At 42.5% G+C, this 16886-nt stretch overlaps 1 protein-coding gene across 5 annotated transcripts in view; it reads left to right on the forward strand.

Moving 5' to 3' along the window:
• The first annotated feature begins 1377 nt into the window (after positions 1-1377).
• Positions 1378-16886, forward strand: part of rnf44 (ring finger protein 44) — a 38296-nt gene continuing 22787 nt past the window's right edge. Inside the window, exons 1-2 of one of the 5 annotated variants that reach the window (XM_071411947.1) lie at positions 1378-1696; positions 2233-2283. The gene's annotated coding sequence lies outside the window, so the exon portion shown is untranslated. Of the gene's footprint in view, positions 1697-2232; positions 2284-6755; positions 7193-16886 lie in introns of those variants that run through there. The other 4 variants (XM_071411949.1, XM_071411952.1, XM_071411951.1 and 1 more) reach the window with 4 other exon arrangements.

A 16886-nucleotide genomic window follows, 5' to 3' on the forward strand; every position in this document is an offset into this window, starting at 1 on the left:
CACCCCCACCTTGTCATTTTCACCCCACCTTGTCATTTCCACCCACACCTTGTCATTTCCACCCACACCTTGTCATTTCCACCCCACCTTGTCATTTCCACCCACACCTTGTCATTTTCACCCCACCTTGTCATTTCCACCCACACCTTGTCATTTCCACCCACACCTTGTCATTTTCACCCCACCTTGTCATTTCCACCCACACCTTGTCATTTCCACCCACACCTTGTCATTTCCACCCACACCTTGTCATTTTCACCCCACCTTGTCATTTCCACCCACACCTTGTCATTTTCACCCCACCTTGTCATTTCCACCCCACCATGTCATTTTCACCCCACCTTGTCATTTTCACCCACACCTTGTCATTTCCACCCCACCTTGTCATTTTCACCCCACCTTGTCATTTCCACCCACACCTTGTCATTTTCACCCCACCTTGTCATTTTCACCCACACCTTGTCATTTCCACCCCACCTTGTCATTTCCACCCACACCTCGTCATTTCCACCCACCTTGTCATTTCCACCCACACCTTGTCATTTTTACCCACACCTTGTCATTTCCACCCACACCTTGTCATTTCCACCCACACCTTGTCATTTCCACCCACACCGTGTCATTTCCACCCACACCTTGTCATTTCCACCCACACCTTGTCATTTTTACCCACACCTTGTCATTTCCACCCACACCTTGTCATTTCCACCCCACCTTGTCATTTTCACCCACACCTTGTCATTTTCACCCACACCTTGTAATTTCCAATTACAGGGTGTAATTTCAATTGTAATTTCCAATTACAATGGTGCTAAAGACACCATTTCTTTTACCTTTCTATATTTTGAGGTAAATTAGTATATTATTTATATAATTTACATACATGTATTTGTTTAGATATGGAAATCATATGGTTGTTGTCATAATCTCACAAAAAGGTTGGGTGGAAATATGTTATTTTTCATGATAAATAAATGTTTTCAGCTGTCACCAAGGCAAGTTTATACATTTTTTTATTTATTTATTTTATTTTACCGTTATTTTACCAGGTAAGTTGACTGAGAACACGTTCTCATTTGCAGCAACGACCTGGGGAATAGTTACAGGGGAGAGGAGGGGGATGAATGAGCCAATTGTAAACACATTCAGGCGTCATGTTGAATTATTAGTATTAGGAAAAACTTAAAAATCACTTAGAAATAATATTCAATTCAAGTTCATGTACAAATGTATAAGAAATCCGATTTTAGAGGCCAATGACCTACATATATACAAGTGATCTTGACCGCCGACACATGACATTGGGGATATAACACGGTCACACTCATACTGTCATTACGGTAAAGCTGACAGGATGGAGTGCGCTCTCTCAAATGCGCCCAAATGGGGGTAAAACGTTTACTGCCAAACCCAAAACAAGTATCAGGGTTTTCTACCGGCCATGTACAATCAGCTGGAGTATATTGTGATTACAGTTTGGCGGCGTCTTGTCAGATATCCCGCGTAGGATGTTGGTTTCAGGCGTTTTGGAATACAAGGTGTAATGTTTGTACCTTTCTTTATAATAGTGGTGAAATCCACGGAATATTCCACATTGGAACAGCTGACGATAATGCCGCACCAAAAATATGAACGAGATATGAAGAATTACAAGGAGAAATATAATTAAATCAAATGCTTGCTAATTAACAATCAGGTAACGATGTTGGACTATATTTATCAAGTTGTCACTACAGTTTGCATAGGTGATCTGTTTCTGTTTGCGTGCTAACTAGCTAGCTGGCTTTGCAGTTTTTCCAGGGGCTGCGTTGGGCTTCGCTGTTTGTCTTTTCCCCTAGACTGCCTTGAGCCCCTCCTTGTTTTGTATCTCGCTAGGAGAGAGAGAGTAATGTTTACATTCTGCACCGGGTCTATAGCGCAAGGATAGAGAGCGTTTCCTATCTCCCATTTTACGAACCGGTGTTATGTCTAGTGAAAGACGATTAGAACATCCCAATAAGAATGCATTGGTCTCCTTCCCCCTTTATAGTGATATTTCCGTCTGCAACATTGCAGTGTTTTTCCTCTGCAGTGAAGCAATCGGACAGCCAGGCCTGACGTGCAGATAGATGCTCAGACATAATACATGATGTAATGTCTCTAGGCAAAATATGTATGCTGGATCAATAGACTGCTAAAGACACCATTTCTTTGGTCTAAGACAATTCGCACTTTCTGTCTCTCCCGTTACAGGCCCACTTCATTTTATTCCACAGATAACGATCCTGTGCAAGGACTTCTATCGTGAGTACCTTTACATGCATAGTAATAATTCGATAAAGTGATTATGGCAGTACGGAGATTATATAATAGTCATGTAAACACCATACTATGTTTATCTTAATCCGCATAAGGGCAAAATCGAAGTAAACATACCTCGATTAAAACACCAGATTTTCTAAGAAATCTTTCGAATTATAAGGACACGTAAACACCCTAAACTGTGATCAAGCGGTGTTTGATCTGCGCATGTGCTAGAACCGAGCAAGCCTTTCAAAAGCAGGTGTTCCCAAACTTTTTCACTCGGGGGCCCCCCCATCCAGCTCTGGGGAACATCCCCCCCCCCCCCCCCCCCTGCGCACACGTCACGTCTATTTTTATGGGCACAAGCATTGTTCATGACACAAACTGTTCACATCCATCATGTTGGAGGGAATTTTGCAGGTTTAAAGTGTATTTCATGCAATTCGACACATTTTTGTTCATGGGGTGAAAATTACATTTTGCAGTTTTAAAGCAAAATGAATGGTGGAAAAACGATTGGAACCATTTCCCTGTTTGACCGCTAGGTTTTATGGGTATTATGACACCTCCACTGTGGGGCTTTCTTTAGTGCGAGTGAAGTGAGTTCGGAAAGAACTGAATGTATGCGTTAGAGGTAGTTTTCCACAAACTAACTTAATTTGTCCGAATTCAGAATCAAATATGTTTCCCAAAATAACATGGTCGCTGTGGGTAGAAAGTTGATTTTGATTGGTGATTTTTCTGCATTTATCAGAGTGTCATCAGGTAGCCTGATTTCAGATGTCTCCATGTAAACATCATTATTAGGGAAATTGCAAAGCATGTAAACGTTTTAATTGAATTATTATATTAAATCTGACTTTCTACAAATATCTCATTATTGTGTACATGTAACCATACTCAAGACTTTTAAGCACTTTTTTTTTTTTACATACCCGCATTCATAACAAGTCGTGTTATAACAAATCAAGGCCCGTTCCTGACAATTAGGCCCTAATTTGGCCCTCCATAGTTGCATGTGTTACCTAATTGGCTAAGAGGCCAGAGTCCTCTGTGGGGCCAGAGTCCTGTTTGGGGTCACATATATAGATTACTGTATGCTATCACTTGCGAGGAAACAACAGACTAGGCTACACAGTGCTATCTGCTGGATAGGATAAACAGGGTTTAGTGTTGTCTCAGACTGGTCTCATAATAGACGTAACATAGTTCATGTAAATCCGGGACTCTCAAATTAGTATGATATGTTACGTTTTGGTATGATTATATAAGGTTACTTTTAAGGCAAACGTAAAAGAAGGCTGACGTGTAACGCAAACGTCTAGCAACCCAAAGGTTGCATGTTCGAATCTCATCACGGACAACTTGATCATTTAAGCTAATTAGCAACTACTTACTACTTTTTTTTCTCTTGCAACTTTGCAACTACTTATGTTAGTTAACTGTTCCCCTAACCTTAACCCTTTTATTTACCCCTTTACTAACCCTAACCTTAACCCCTAACCCCTAGTGCTAGCTAACGTTAGCCACCTAGCTAACGTTAGCCACCTAGCTAACGTTAGCCACATATTATACGTTTTTGCAAATTCGTTCCTATATATATAAAAATAGACTTTTTACTAGGCCTAGGCTACATGTGAAGTCATTTTGGTTATGAGGTCATAAACCAGCATACTGTCTCAGTTGTGCTGCGTGGCATGAAAAAATATATGTCGGGGAAAAAAATACATTGTGTATGAATGTTACTGTATGTGACTTCTTGTAGTCAGTGTTACAGGACAAGTAGAGTCAAATTTAAAATCAAATGTTATTTGTCACGTGCTTTTGTAAACAACAGGTGTTGACTAACAGTGAAATGCTTACTGATGGCTCCTTCCTTTTTCCAAGGCTGTCTGGTTCAGAGGAAAGGATGTAACTGGCCGAGATCCCATAGAGAGAGTTACTAGTAGAGGGGCAATCTGAAATTCGAACAACAAACCGGGACACCTCGTCTCTTGTTTTACAGTTGAGGGATGAGACTGGAGAAATTTAACTACTCTCATATTTCTAGACAGAGCTATAGAGCCAAGCACTGAACATCCATATCACATATTTTAAAGTAAAAAAAAACAAACATGATGTATTAATCCTGGATTTCCCCTTTAACAAATGTGGTGAATGTTGTCATCTGTCAGTGGAATTGTTGTCTGAAGCAGAATGTATGTGTACTTACCCCCCCCCCATATGGTTTAGGTTCCATCTGCCTTGTTGTGACTAGTTTACACGTGAGACTATAAAATGTGGGACATAAAACAGCAGGCAGAGCAGCCAGCAGTTGGCGGCAATTGCCAGTTTTTAATCTTTGTTTGGCTTCTGTCTGGCCAAAGGTGATAGATTTATCGTGATGCAGCTCTGTCTAAGCTACAGATTGTTACACCAGATCTTGGGATTTAACCAAAGATTTTTTTGGTATCCATTAATGGGAGTTACAGGATAGGTACTTTTTGGTGTAAAATGTTTGACCAACCTTAGCTTGGCGTCAGCGATACTATCGTCGTCCTCGATTCGTGGAAACAGGAGTCTCATAAAATGTCTGTATCCAGGTTTGAATTTTAAAAAATATATAATTTTTTTCTCCATGAAGTAATCCAACAATGTGTACGCTGCCATCTTGTCTATTTCAAGTCGTCTCTCAAGTCTAGATCTATCTGTGATTGATTAGTTATGTGCAGCATCAGCATTATATTGGTCTGATTATTAAATACCCACTGCACTACTTTAAAGGAAATATATATTTGTTTATATTCAGATTTTTCAGACTTCCTGCGGCTATGGTTACATGCTACCTCAACACTATTGAGTGGTATTCATTAGGCACCAGACGGAATTAAACTGACCAGGTGGTTTGAGTTAAATAAAGGATATCATATATATATATATATATATATATATATATATATATATATATACACACACACTGAAATAAAAATATAAATGCAACATGTAAAGTGTTGAAATGAGCTGAAATAAAAGTTCCAATAAATTTTCCAAATGTACAAAAAGCTTATTTCTCTCAAATGTTTGTGCACAAATTGGTTTACATCCCTGTTAGTGAGCATTTCTCCTTTCTCCATTTCTCCTCCTAAAATTATCCGTCCACCTGACAGGTGTGGCATAACAAGAATCAGATTAAACAGTGTGGTCATTACACAGGTGCCCCTTGTGCTGGGGACAAAAGGCCACTCTAAAATGTGCAGTTTTGTCACACAACACAATGCCACAGATGTCTCAAGTTTTGAGCGCGAGTGAAATTGGCATGCTGACTGCAGGAATGTCCACCAGAACTGTTGCCAGATAATTTAATGGTAATTTCTCTACCATAACCTGCCTTCAACATCGTTTTAGAGAATTTGGCAGTACGTCCAACCTGCTTCACAACCGCAGATCATGTGTATGGCGTCATGTGGGCGAGCGGTTTGCTGATGTCAATGTTGTGAACAGAGTGCCCCATGGTGGCGGTGGGGTTATGGGTATGGGAAGACATAAACTACGGACAATGAACAGTTGCATTTCATTGATGGCAATGTGAATGCACAAAAATACTGTGACTCAAATCTGAGGCCCATTTTTTTTTTTTATATGGTACCTGTGACCAATATATGCATATCTGTATTCCCAGTCATGTTAAATCCATAGATTAGGGTCTCATGAATTTATTTCAATTGACTGATTTCCTCATATGAACTGTATCTCAGTACAATCAATGAAATTGTTGCCTGTTGCGTTTATATTTTTGTTCAGTATAATTTAGATTTGTTTTTTTTTGGGGGGGGGGGCAATCACAATTTTTTTAAATCACTAAACCCAGATAGAAACTGTGGAGAAATGAGAATCAACCTACATTTAGTGTTTCTTGTCCGGACTGAGTGGCGCTGTGCTAGAGGCGTCACTACAGACCCGGGTTCGATCCCGGGCTGTATCACAACCAGCCGTGATCGGGAGTTCCATAGGGCGGTGCACAATTGGCCCAGCGTCGTCCGGGTTAGGGGAGGGTTCGGACGTCATTGTAAATAAGAATTTGGTCTTCACTGACTTGCCTAGTTAAATAAATAAAAATAATCACCAAAATGAAAGCTAGACAGTCAGGGAGCATCGTAAATTCCCAAAACAATGGATAGAGGACAATTTTATTTTTCAAATTTTGACAGGAAGGAAATATAACCGATTTTCAGTGCAGTCCTCTAGACCTTTATAAGACTGAATGCGCCCACCGGGGCAAAATGAGTTTGACAACGCTGGTTCTAGTCCTTCTTTACAAGCTGTGCATGGTTGAGTTGCTTAATCTGTTCAGCATCAAAGCTGTATCTGTGTCGGGCCGGTATGGTTTCTTGATTTTATTGTATTTGTGATTAAGGATTCATAACGTCACAGGATGCATGTAGCTATAAAGAGTAATTGGTTCCGTGCACGCCTGCCGTTTTGTGATTGGCGTTTTTAACACTAGCGCAGGAGAGAGGTGTGGCTTCATCAAAACAAGTTCCTACAACCTTTCTTATTATCCCTCCGTGACAACACGCGAATGTTACCAATTACATTTATCGGAATTAATCATTCTAAACTAAGTTTTATTCTAGTTTTTATATAAAAAAATAATATGTTTATAGCTTTTATTTCTTTAGAATGATGGATGGACTATGCAATAACGTTAGCTAGCAAATAGGCTATCTACTAGCGTAACAACACAGTCGGCGAACGTTAACCAGGCGGTAGCTAGCTAAGCTAACGATATCTGCTTTGTCGTCGCAACTGGAACTTCAGACACCAAGGGCACCTGTCAAACTTGAAAACGACTGCATTTGCACTCCACACCTCATAGCTAACATAACCTCAGGCCGTGCATCCTTCGTCTTCCGAGTTGAGACTAAAGCAAGTAAGCTAAAGATGGCTAGCTAGTTCTGCATGCTCAGTTAGCTATAAGGAAAACATGATTAGCTAGTTAACGTTAACTGTAGCTAACGTTACTACAGTTACTAAGCTCGCTAATCATGTGTTCCTTTTTTTGCATTTAGTTATTGATGATAGCTAGCATATTTGCCAAGTATGATTGAAAAGCTTGAGATTCATTTGTGCATGTGTTGCACACTGCAAAAATGTGGTTGACAGTGGATGGCTACCTCCTGGGCTTATAACGGCTAGCTAGCTCCTGTGTCCATTGCAAGCAGTGCCTTTGTGCTTTTTGGGGCTAAATGCGTTAGCATCATGGAATATCAGCAATGCAACTTGAAATTAAAATAGAAGTGTAACGTTAGATGCTTTATCGTTGCATGCCTATCTTATTGAAGTGTGAAACAAATCTATTATTTATACTTATTTAGCAAGCTAACTCCTCGTCCTTTGTTGTTGCTTTGTTTCTCTCTGAGCACATGGCTTTCCTTGTTTTTGTTTCAGTTAGATACAGCGCCCCCTATTTACAAACTGGTGATGTCAAATAGTCCAACATTTCTTTGGCTGCGTTTTATACCGGCAACCCAATTATTTTTTTGTTACTAATTGGTCTTTTGACCAGTCATATCAGCTCTGAAAAATATCTGATGTGAAACAAATTGGACTTGGTCAAAGGACCAATTAGTGGAAGAAATATCAGAATGGGCTGCCTGTGTCATTTCCATTTTTGTAAAAAAAAAATTACCTTTTATTTAACTAGGCAATTCAGTTAAGAACAAATTCTTATTTACCATGACGATAAATGCATTGCAACTTGCACTGCGCTAGATAGCTATACATTTATATTTAGCAGATTATTTTATCCAGAGCGACTTAGTTAGTACAGAAGTATTCTTCAGTCTGATAGAAAGTTCATTACATCTTAAAGGCCTAGTGCAGTCAAAATACATTTTTCCCTGTGTTTTATCTCATATTGTACAACAGATGATGAAACTAACACTGTAAAAGTGTGACAAGTGTTATATCCAGATAGTTGCAGGTTTGGATGGGCGTGAATTTCTGCTTTCCATGGTGACATCACCATGCAGTAAATTTAGTTAATAGACCAATAACAAAGAGTTCCAAACCTCTCTGCCAATAACAGCTAGTTTTCCCCTCACCACTCAGACCACTCCCAGACAGTCCTAGCAAAATTCTTGTTGAGAAATAGTTGTTTGCTTAAACTATTTTAGCCAATTTTTTTATGGAAATGTATTACAGTAAGGTACTAAATTGTTACCCAGAAATGAGTTGATATATTGCAGTAAGATATACAGTGGGTATAGAAAGTCACCACCCTCTTTCAAAATGTTCACCTTTTGTTTCCTTACAGCCTGAAATGAAAACACATTAAATCTGACTTTTTACATCTGTATTTACACACAGTAACCCACAATATCCAAGTGAAAAAAATTATCTCAACAACTCTGAAAACTAAAAGTGAACCCCCCCCAATTGCAAACATGCAGAGGTATAACCAACCACCTTCCAGATCACAAATCAAGCTAATTGGCTTCCATCTGTGATCAATTGTAGTGACTTCGATTAGTTCAGAATAAAAGCAGTTGTTCATAGAGGACTCCACTCCAAAACAAATAATCCACTATGGCCGGAAAGGTATTTTCAAAAGATCTATGAGTTAAAGTTGTGGAAAGACACAAGTCAGGGGATGGATATAAAAAGATTTCAAAGGCTTTGTCTATCCCTCTGAGCACAGTTAGGACCATTATTAAGAAGTGGAAGGCGTATGGCACCACCCAGACCCAGCATGGATCGTCCCTCCAACCTGGATGATCGGGCAAGGAGGAGACTGATCAGAGAGGCTACCAAGAAGCCAATGGTGACTGAAAGAGTTTCAGGCCTTTATGGCAAAGACTGGTCAATGTGTGCATGTGACCACAATATCACAAGCTCTCCACAAATCTGTCCTCTATGGGAGGGTGGCAAGAAAAGAAAAACACTCCTCAAAAAAAAAAAAGGCCACATCAGGTCTCGTTTGAAGCTTTGCCAAATAGCACATTGTAGATTCCGTGGCAAAAGGTGCTGTGGTCAGTTGAGACCAAAGTTGAACTTTTTGGCCTGAATGCAAAACGAGATGTCTGGTGAAAACCCAATACATCTTTCTACCCAAAGAATGCCGCGCCTACAGTGAAGAATGCCGCGCCTACAGTGAAGAATGCCGCGCCTACAGTGAAGAATGCCGCGCCTACAGTGAAGAATGCCGCGCCTACAGTGAAGAATGCCGCGCCTACAGTGAAGAATGCCGCGCCTACAGTATAGAATGCCGCGCCTACAGTATAGAATGCCGCGCCTACAGTGAAGAATGCCGCGCCTACAGTGAAGAATGCCGCGCCTACAGTGAAGAATGCCGCGCCTACAGTGAAGAATGCCGCGCCTACAGTGAAGAATGCCGCGCCTACAGTGAAGAATGCCGCGCCTACAGTATAGAATGCCGCGCCTACAGTGAAGAATGCCGCGCCTACAGTGAAGAATGCCGCGCCTACAGTGAAGAATGCCGCGCCTACAGTGAAGAATGCCGCGCCTACAGTGAAGAATGCCGCGCCTACAGTGAAGAATGCCGCGCCTACAGTGAAGAATGCCGCGCCTACAGTGAAGAATGCCGCGCCTACAGTATAGAATGCCGCGCCTACAGTGAAGAGCGGCGGTGGCAGCATCCTGTTGTAGGGGTGTGTCTCTTCGGCAGGGACTGGAGCACCGGAAAATACCGGCAGGTTCTTGAGGAGAACCTGCAGCCCTCTGCCAGGAAGTTGAAGGTGGTTCCCATTTCAACGTGAACCATGACCTAAAGCAACCGTACAGTGGCTGAAGTGCAAGAAGGTGAATGTCCTTGAGTGACCTAGTCAATGGGTGGCCTAAATCAATGGGATTTAGGCCCCGACCTAAATCCCATTGAAAATCTGACTGAGCTTGAACAATTCTGCAAGGAAGAATGGGCAAATTTTTCACCGTCTAAGTGTGCAAAGTTAGTAGAGACTTGTTCAAAGAGACTCATAGCTGTAATTCAAGCAAAAGGCGGTTCCACCAAGTATTAACTCAGGGTGGTGTCCACTTATCCAAATAGGGTATTTTACTGTTTTAAGTTGTTTTTTCACTTGGATATTGTGGGTTACTGTGTGTAAATAAAGCTGGAAAAAGTCAGATTTGATGTGTTTTCATTTCAGGCTGTAAGGCAACAAAAGGTGAACATTTTTTAAAGGGGGTGGTGACTTTCTATATCCACTGTATATATTACAGTAAGGTACTTAATTGTTACCCAGAAATTATTTGAATATACACTGCTCAAAAAAATGAAGGGAACACTTAAACAACACAATGTAACTCCAAGTCAATCACACTTCTGTGAAATCAAACTGTCCACTTAGGAAGCAACACTGATTGACAATAAATGTCACATGCTGTTGTGCAAATGGAATAGACAAAAGGTGGAAATTATAGGCAATTAGCAAGACACCCCCAAAAAAGGAGTGATTCTGCAGGTGGTGACCACAGACCACTTCTCAGTTCCTATGCTTCCTGGCTGATGTTTTGGTCACTTTTGAATGCTGGCGGTGCTCTCACTCTAGTGGTAGCATGAGACGGAGTCTACAACCCACACAAGTGGCTCAGGTAGTGCAGTTCATCCAGGATGGCACATCAATGCGAGCTGTGGCAAAAAGGTTTGCTGTGTCTGTCAGCGTAGTGTCCAGAGCATGGAGGCGCTACCAGGAGACAGGCCAGTACATCAGGAGACGTCGAGGAGGCCGTAGGAGGGCAACAACCCAGCAGCAGGACCGCTACCTCCGCCTTTGTGCAAGGAGGTGCACTGCCAGCGCCCTGCAAAATGACCTCCAGCAGGCCACAAATGTGCATGTGTCTGCTCAAACGGTCAGAAACAGACTCCATGAGGGTGGTATGAGGGCCCGACGTCCACAGGTGGGGGTTGTGCTTACAGCCCAACACCGTGCAGGACGTTTGGCATTTGCCAGAGAACACCAAGATTGGCAAATTCGCCACTGGCGCCCTGTGCTCTTCACAGATGAAAGCAGGTTCACACTGAGCACATGAGCACATGTGACAGACGTGACAGAGTCTGGAGACGCCGTGGAGAACGTTCTGCTGCCTGCAACATCCTCCAGCATGACCGGTTTGGCGATGGGTCAGTCATGGTGTGGGGTGGCATTTCTTTGTGGGGCCGCACAGCCCTCCATGTGCTCGCCAGAGGTAGCCTGACTGCCATTAGGTACCGAGATGAGATCCTCAGACCCCTTGTGAGACCATATGCTGACACATGCACATTTGTGGCCTGCTGGAGGTCATTTTGCAGGGCGCTGGCAGTGCACCTCCTTGCACAAAGGCGGAGGTAGCGGTCCTGCTGCTGGGTTGTTGCCCTCCTACGGCCTCCTCGACGTCTCCTGATGTACTGGCCTGTCTCCTGGTAGCGCCTCCATGCTCTGGACACTACGCTGACAGACACAGCAAACCTTTTTGCCACAGCTCGCATTGATGTGCCATCCTGGATGAACTGCACTACCTGAGCCACTTGTGTGGGTTGTAGACTCCGTCTCATGCTACCACTAGAGTGAGAGCACCGCCAGCATTCAAAAGTGACCAAAACATCAGCCAGGAAGCATAGGAACTGAGAAGTGGTCTGTGGTCACCACCTGCAGAATCACTCCTTTTTTGGGGGTGTCTTGCTAATTGCCTATAATTTCCACCTTTTGTCTATTCCATTTGCACAACAGCATGTGACATTTATTGTCAATCAGTGTTGCTTCCTAAGTGGACAGTTTGATTTCACAGAAGTGTGATTGACTTGGAGTTACATTGTGTTGTTTAAGTGTTCCCTTTATTTTTTTGAGCAGTGTATATTATATCTACGCTACATGACCAAAAGTATGTGGACACCTTCTCGTCGAACATCTCATTCCTAAATCATGGGCATTAATGTAGATTTGGTCACCTCCTTTGCTGCGATAACAGCCTCCACTCTTCTGCAAAGGCTTTCCACTAGATATTGGAACATTGCTACGGGGACTTGCTTCCATTCAGCCACGAGCGTTAGTGAGGTCGGGCACTGATGTTGGGTGATTAGGCCTGGCTCACAGTCAGCATTCCAATTCATCCCAGAAATGTTTGATGGGGTTGAGGTCAGGGCTCTGTGCAGGCCAGTCATGTTCTTCCACACTGATTTCGACTAACCATTTCTGTATGGGCCTCGCTTTGAGGACAAAGTCATCGTCATGCTGAAAAAGGAAAGGGCCTTCCCCAAGCTGTTGCCACAAAGTTGGAAGCACAGAATCATCTAGAATGTCATTGTATGCTATAGCGTTAGGATTTCCTTTCACTGTAACTAAGGGGCCTAGCCCAAACCATGAAAAAACGCTCCAGACCGCTATTCCTCCACCAAACTTTACAGTTAGCACTATGCATTGGAAAAGGTAGCGTTCTCCTGGCATCCGCCAAACCCAGATTCGTCCATCGGACTGCCAGATGGTGAAGCGTGATTCATCACTCCAGAGAAGACGATTCCACTGCTCCAGAGCCCAATGGCGGCAAGCTTTACAACACTCCAGCCGACGCTTGGCATTGTGCATGGTGATCTTAGGCTTGTGTGCGGCTGCTCAGCCAAGGAAACCCATTTAAGCTCCCGACAAACAGTTATTGTGCTGACATTGCTTCCAGAGGCAGTTTGGAGCTCGGTAGTTAGTGTTGCAACTGAGGACAGATGATTGTTTGTGCTTCAGCACTCGGCGGTACCGTTCTTTTAGCTTGTGTGGCCTGCCACTTTGCCACAGAGCCGTTGTTGCTCCTGGACGTTTCCACTTCAAAATAACAGCACTTACAGTTGGCCGGGCCGGTCTAGCAGGGGAGAAATTTGACAAACTGACTGGTGAATAGGTGGCAACCCATGACGGTGCCACGTTGAAAGTCACTGAGCTCTTCAGTAAAGCCAGTCTACTGCCAATGTTTGTCGATGGAGATTGCGCGGTTGTGTGCTCGATTTTTATACACCTGTCATCAATGGCTGAAATAGCCAAATCCACTAATTTGAAGGCGTGTCCACATACTTTTGTGTATATATTTTTTTTATTTAACTAGACGAGTCCGTTAAGAACAAATTATTTTTTATAATGACGGCCTAGGAACAGTGGGTTAACTGTGTTGTTCAGGGGCAGAAAGACATATTTTTACCTTGTCAGCTCGGGGATTCGATCTAGCAACCTTTGGGTTACTAGTCCAACGCTCTAACCACTAGGCTACCTGTATCAGACCCCTTCCCTTTTCCCACATTTTGTTACAGCTTTATTCTGAAATGGATTAAATCAAAATTCCTCAATCTACACATAATACCCATTATGACAAAGTGAAAACAGGTTTTAGAATACATTGCAAATGTATGAAAAAATTAACAGATTACTTATGTAAATAAGGTTTCAGACCCTTTGCTATGAGACTCAAAATTTAGCCCAGGTGCAAAATTGATCATCCTTGATGTTTCTACAACTTGATTGGAGTCCACTTGTGCTAAATTCAATTGATTGGTCATGATTTGGAAAGGCACACACCTGTCTATATTAGTTCCCAAAGTCGACAGTGCATGTCAGAGCAAAAAACAAGCCATGAGGTCGAAGGAATTGTCCGTAGCGTTCCGAGACAGGATTGTGTCGAGGCGCAGATCTGAGGAAGGGTACCAAAACATTTCTGCAGCATTGAAGGTCCCTAAGAACACAGTGGCCTCCATCATTCTTAAATGGAAGAAGTTTGGAACCACCAAGACTCTTCCTAGAGGGTCTCGATCAGGGAGGTGACTAAGAACCCAATGGTCACTCTGACAGAGCATCAGAGTTCCTCTGTGGAGATGGTTGTCCTTCTAGAAGGTTCTCCCATCTCTGTAGCACTCCACCAATCAGGCCTTTATGCTAGAGTGGCCAGACGGAAGCCACTCCTCAGTAAAAGGCACATGACAGCCCGCTTGGAGTTTGCCAAAAGGCACCTAAAGGACTCTCAGACCATGAGGAACAAGATTCTCTGGTCTGATGAAACCAAGATTGAACTCTTTGGCCCGAATGCCAAGCGTCACATCAGGAGGAAACCTGGCACCATCCCTACCGTGGAAACCTGGCACCATCCCTACCGTGGTGGCAGCATCATGCTGTGGGGATGTTTTTCAGCGGCAGGGACTGGGACACTATTCATGGGAAAGATGACCAGAGCAAAGAACATCTCTGGGGAGACCTGGAAATAGCTGTGCAGCGACGCTCCCCATCCAACCTGACTGCGCTTGAGAGGACCTGCAGAGAAGAATGGGAGAAACTCCCCAAATACAGGTGTGCCAAGCTTGTAGCGTCATACCCAAGAAGACTGGAGGCTGTAATCGCTGCCAAAGGCGCTTCAACAAAGTACTGAGTAAAGGGTCTGAATACTTATGTAAATGTGATATTTCAGTATTTCTTTTATATACATTTGCAAAAATGTCCCCATTTTTAAAGCAGCAGCTACTATTCCTGGGGTCCAGCAAAATTAGGTAGTTTATACAATTTTAAAACATTTACAATACATTCACAGATTTCACAACATACTGTGTGCCCTCAGGCCCTTACTTCACCACTACCACAAATCTACATTACTAAATCCATGTGTATGTATATTAGAGGTCGACCGATTATGATTTTTCAACACCGATACCGATTATCGGAGAACCAAAAAAGCCGATACCGATTCAATCGGACAATTTTTTTTGGGGGGGGGGGGATTTATTTGTAATAATGACAATTACAACAATACTGAATGAACACTTATTTTAACTTAATATAATACATCAATAAAATCAATTTAGCCTCAAATAAATAATGAAACACGTTCAATTTGGTTTAAATAATGCAAAAACAAAGTGTTGGAGAAGAAATTAAAAGTGCATTATGTGCCATGTAAGAAAGCTAACGTTTAAGTTCCTTGCTCAGAACATATGAAAGCTGGTGGTTCCTTTTAACATGAGTCTTCAATATTCCCGGGTAAGAAGTTTTAGGTTGTAGTTATTATAGGACTATTTCTCTCTCTACGATTTGTATTTCATATACCTTTGACTATTGGATGTTCTTATAGGCACTTTAGTATTGCCAGTGTAACAGTATAGCTTCCATCCCTCTCCTCGCCGCTACCTGGGCTCGAACCAGGAACACATCGACAACAGCCACCCTCAAAGCAGCGTTACCCATGCAGAGCAAGGGGAACAACCACTCCAAGTCTCAGAGCGAGTGACATTTTAAACGCTATTAGCGCGCACCCCGCTAATTAGCTAGCCATTTCACATCGGTTACACCAGCCTAATCTCGGGAGTTGATAGGCTTGAATTCATAAACAGCAGAGCTGCTGGTAAAACGCACGAAAGTGCTGTTTGAATGAACGCTTACGAGCCTGCTGGTGCCCACCATCACTCAGTCAGACTGCTCTATCAAATCATAGACTTAATTATAACATAATAACACACAGAAATACGAGCCTTAGGTCATTAATATGGTCGAATCCGGAAACTATCATCTCGAAAACAAAACATGTTTTCTTTCAGTGAAATACGGAACCGTTCCGTATTTTATCTAACGGGTGGCATCCATCAGTCTAAATATTCCTGTTACATTGCACAACCTTCAATGTTATGTCATAATTACGTAAAATTCTGTCAAATTAGTTCGCAACGAGCCAGGCGGCCCAAACTGTTGCATATACCCTGACTCTGCGTGCAATGAACGCAAGAGAAGTGACACAATTTCACCTGGTTAATATTTCCTGCTAACCTGGATTTCTTTTAGCTAAATATGCAGGTTTAAAAATATATACTTCTGTGTATTGATTTTAAGAAAGGCATTGATGTTTATGGTTAGGTACACGTTGGAGCAACGACAGTCCTTTTTCGCGAATGCGCACTGCATCGATTATATGCAATGCAGGACACGCTAGATAAACTAGTAATATCATCAACCATGTGTAGTTATAACTAGTGATTATGATTGTTTAATGCTAGCTAGCAACTTACCTTGGCTTCTTACTGCATTCGCGTAACAGGCGGGCTCCTCGTGAAGCAGGTGGTTAGAGCGTTGGACTAGTTAACCGTGAAGTTGCAAGATTGAATCCCTGAGCTGACAAGGTAAAAATCTGTCGTTCTGCCCCAGAACAAGGCAGTTAACCCACTGTTCCTAGGCCGTCATTGAAAATAATGTGTTCTTAACTGACTTGCCTAGTTAAATAAAGGTGTAAAAAAATAAAATCGGCGTCCAAAATGGCCGATTTCCGATTGTTATGAAAACATGAAATCGGCCCTAATTAATCGTCCAATCCGATTAATCGGTCGACCTCTAATGTATATAGTGCGTATGTTATCGTGTGTGCATGTGCCTATGTTTGTGTTTGTGTTGCTTCACAGTCCCCGCTGTTCTATAGGGTGTATTTTTATCTGTTTTCTAAATCTGATTCTACTGCTGCATCAGTTAATTGACGTGGAATAGAGTTCCATGTAGTCATGGCTCTATGTAGTACTGTGTGCCTCCCATAGTCTGTTCTGGACTTAGGGATTGTGAAGAGACCTCTGGTGGGGTATGCATGGGTGTCTGAGCTGTGTGCCAGTAGTTTAGACAGACATCTCGGTG

Source organism: Salvelinus alpinus, chromosome 7 (assembly GCF_045679555.1).
Source record: "Salvelinus alpinus chromosome 7, SLU_Salpinus.1, whole genome shotgun sequence".
In the NCBI taxonomy this organism is placed as follows: domain Eukaryota; kingdom Metazoa; phylum Chordata; class Actinopteri; order Salmoniformes; family Salmonidae; genus Salvelinus; species Salvelinus alpinus.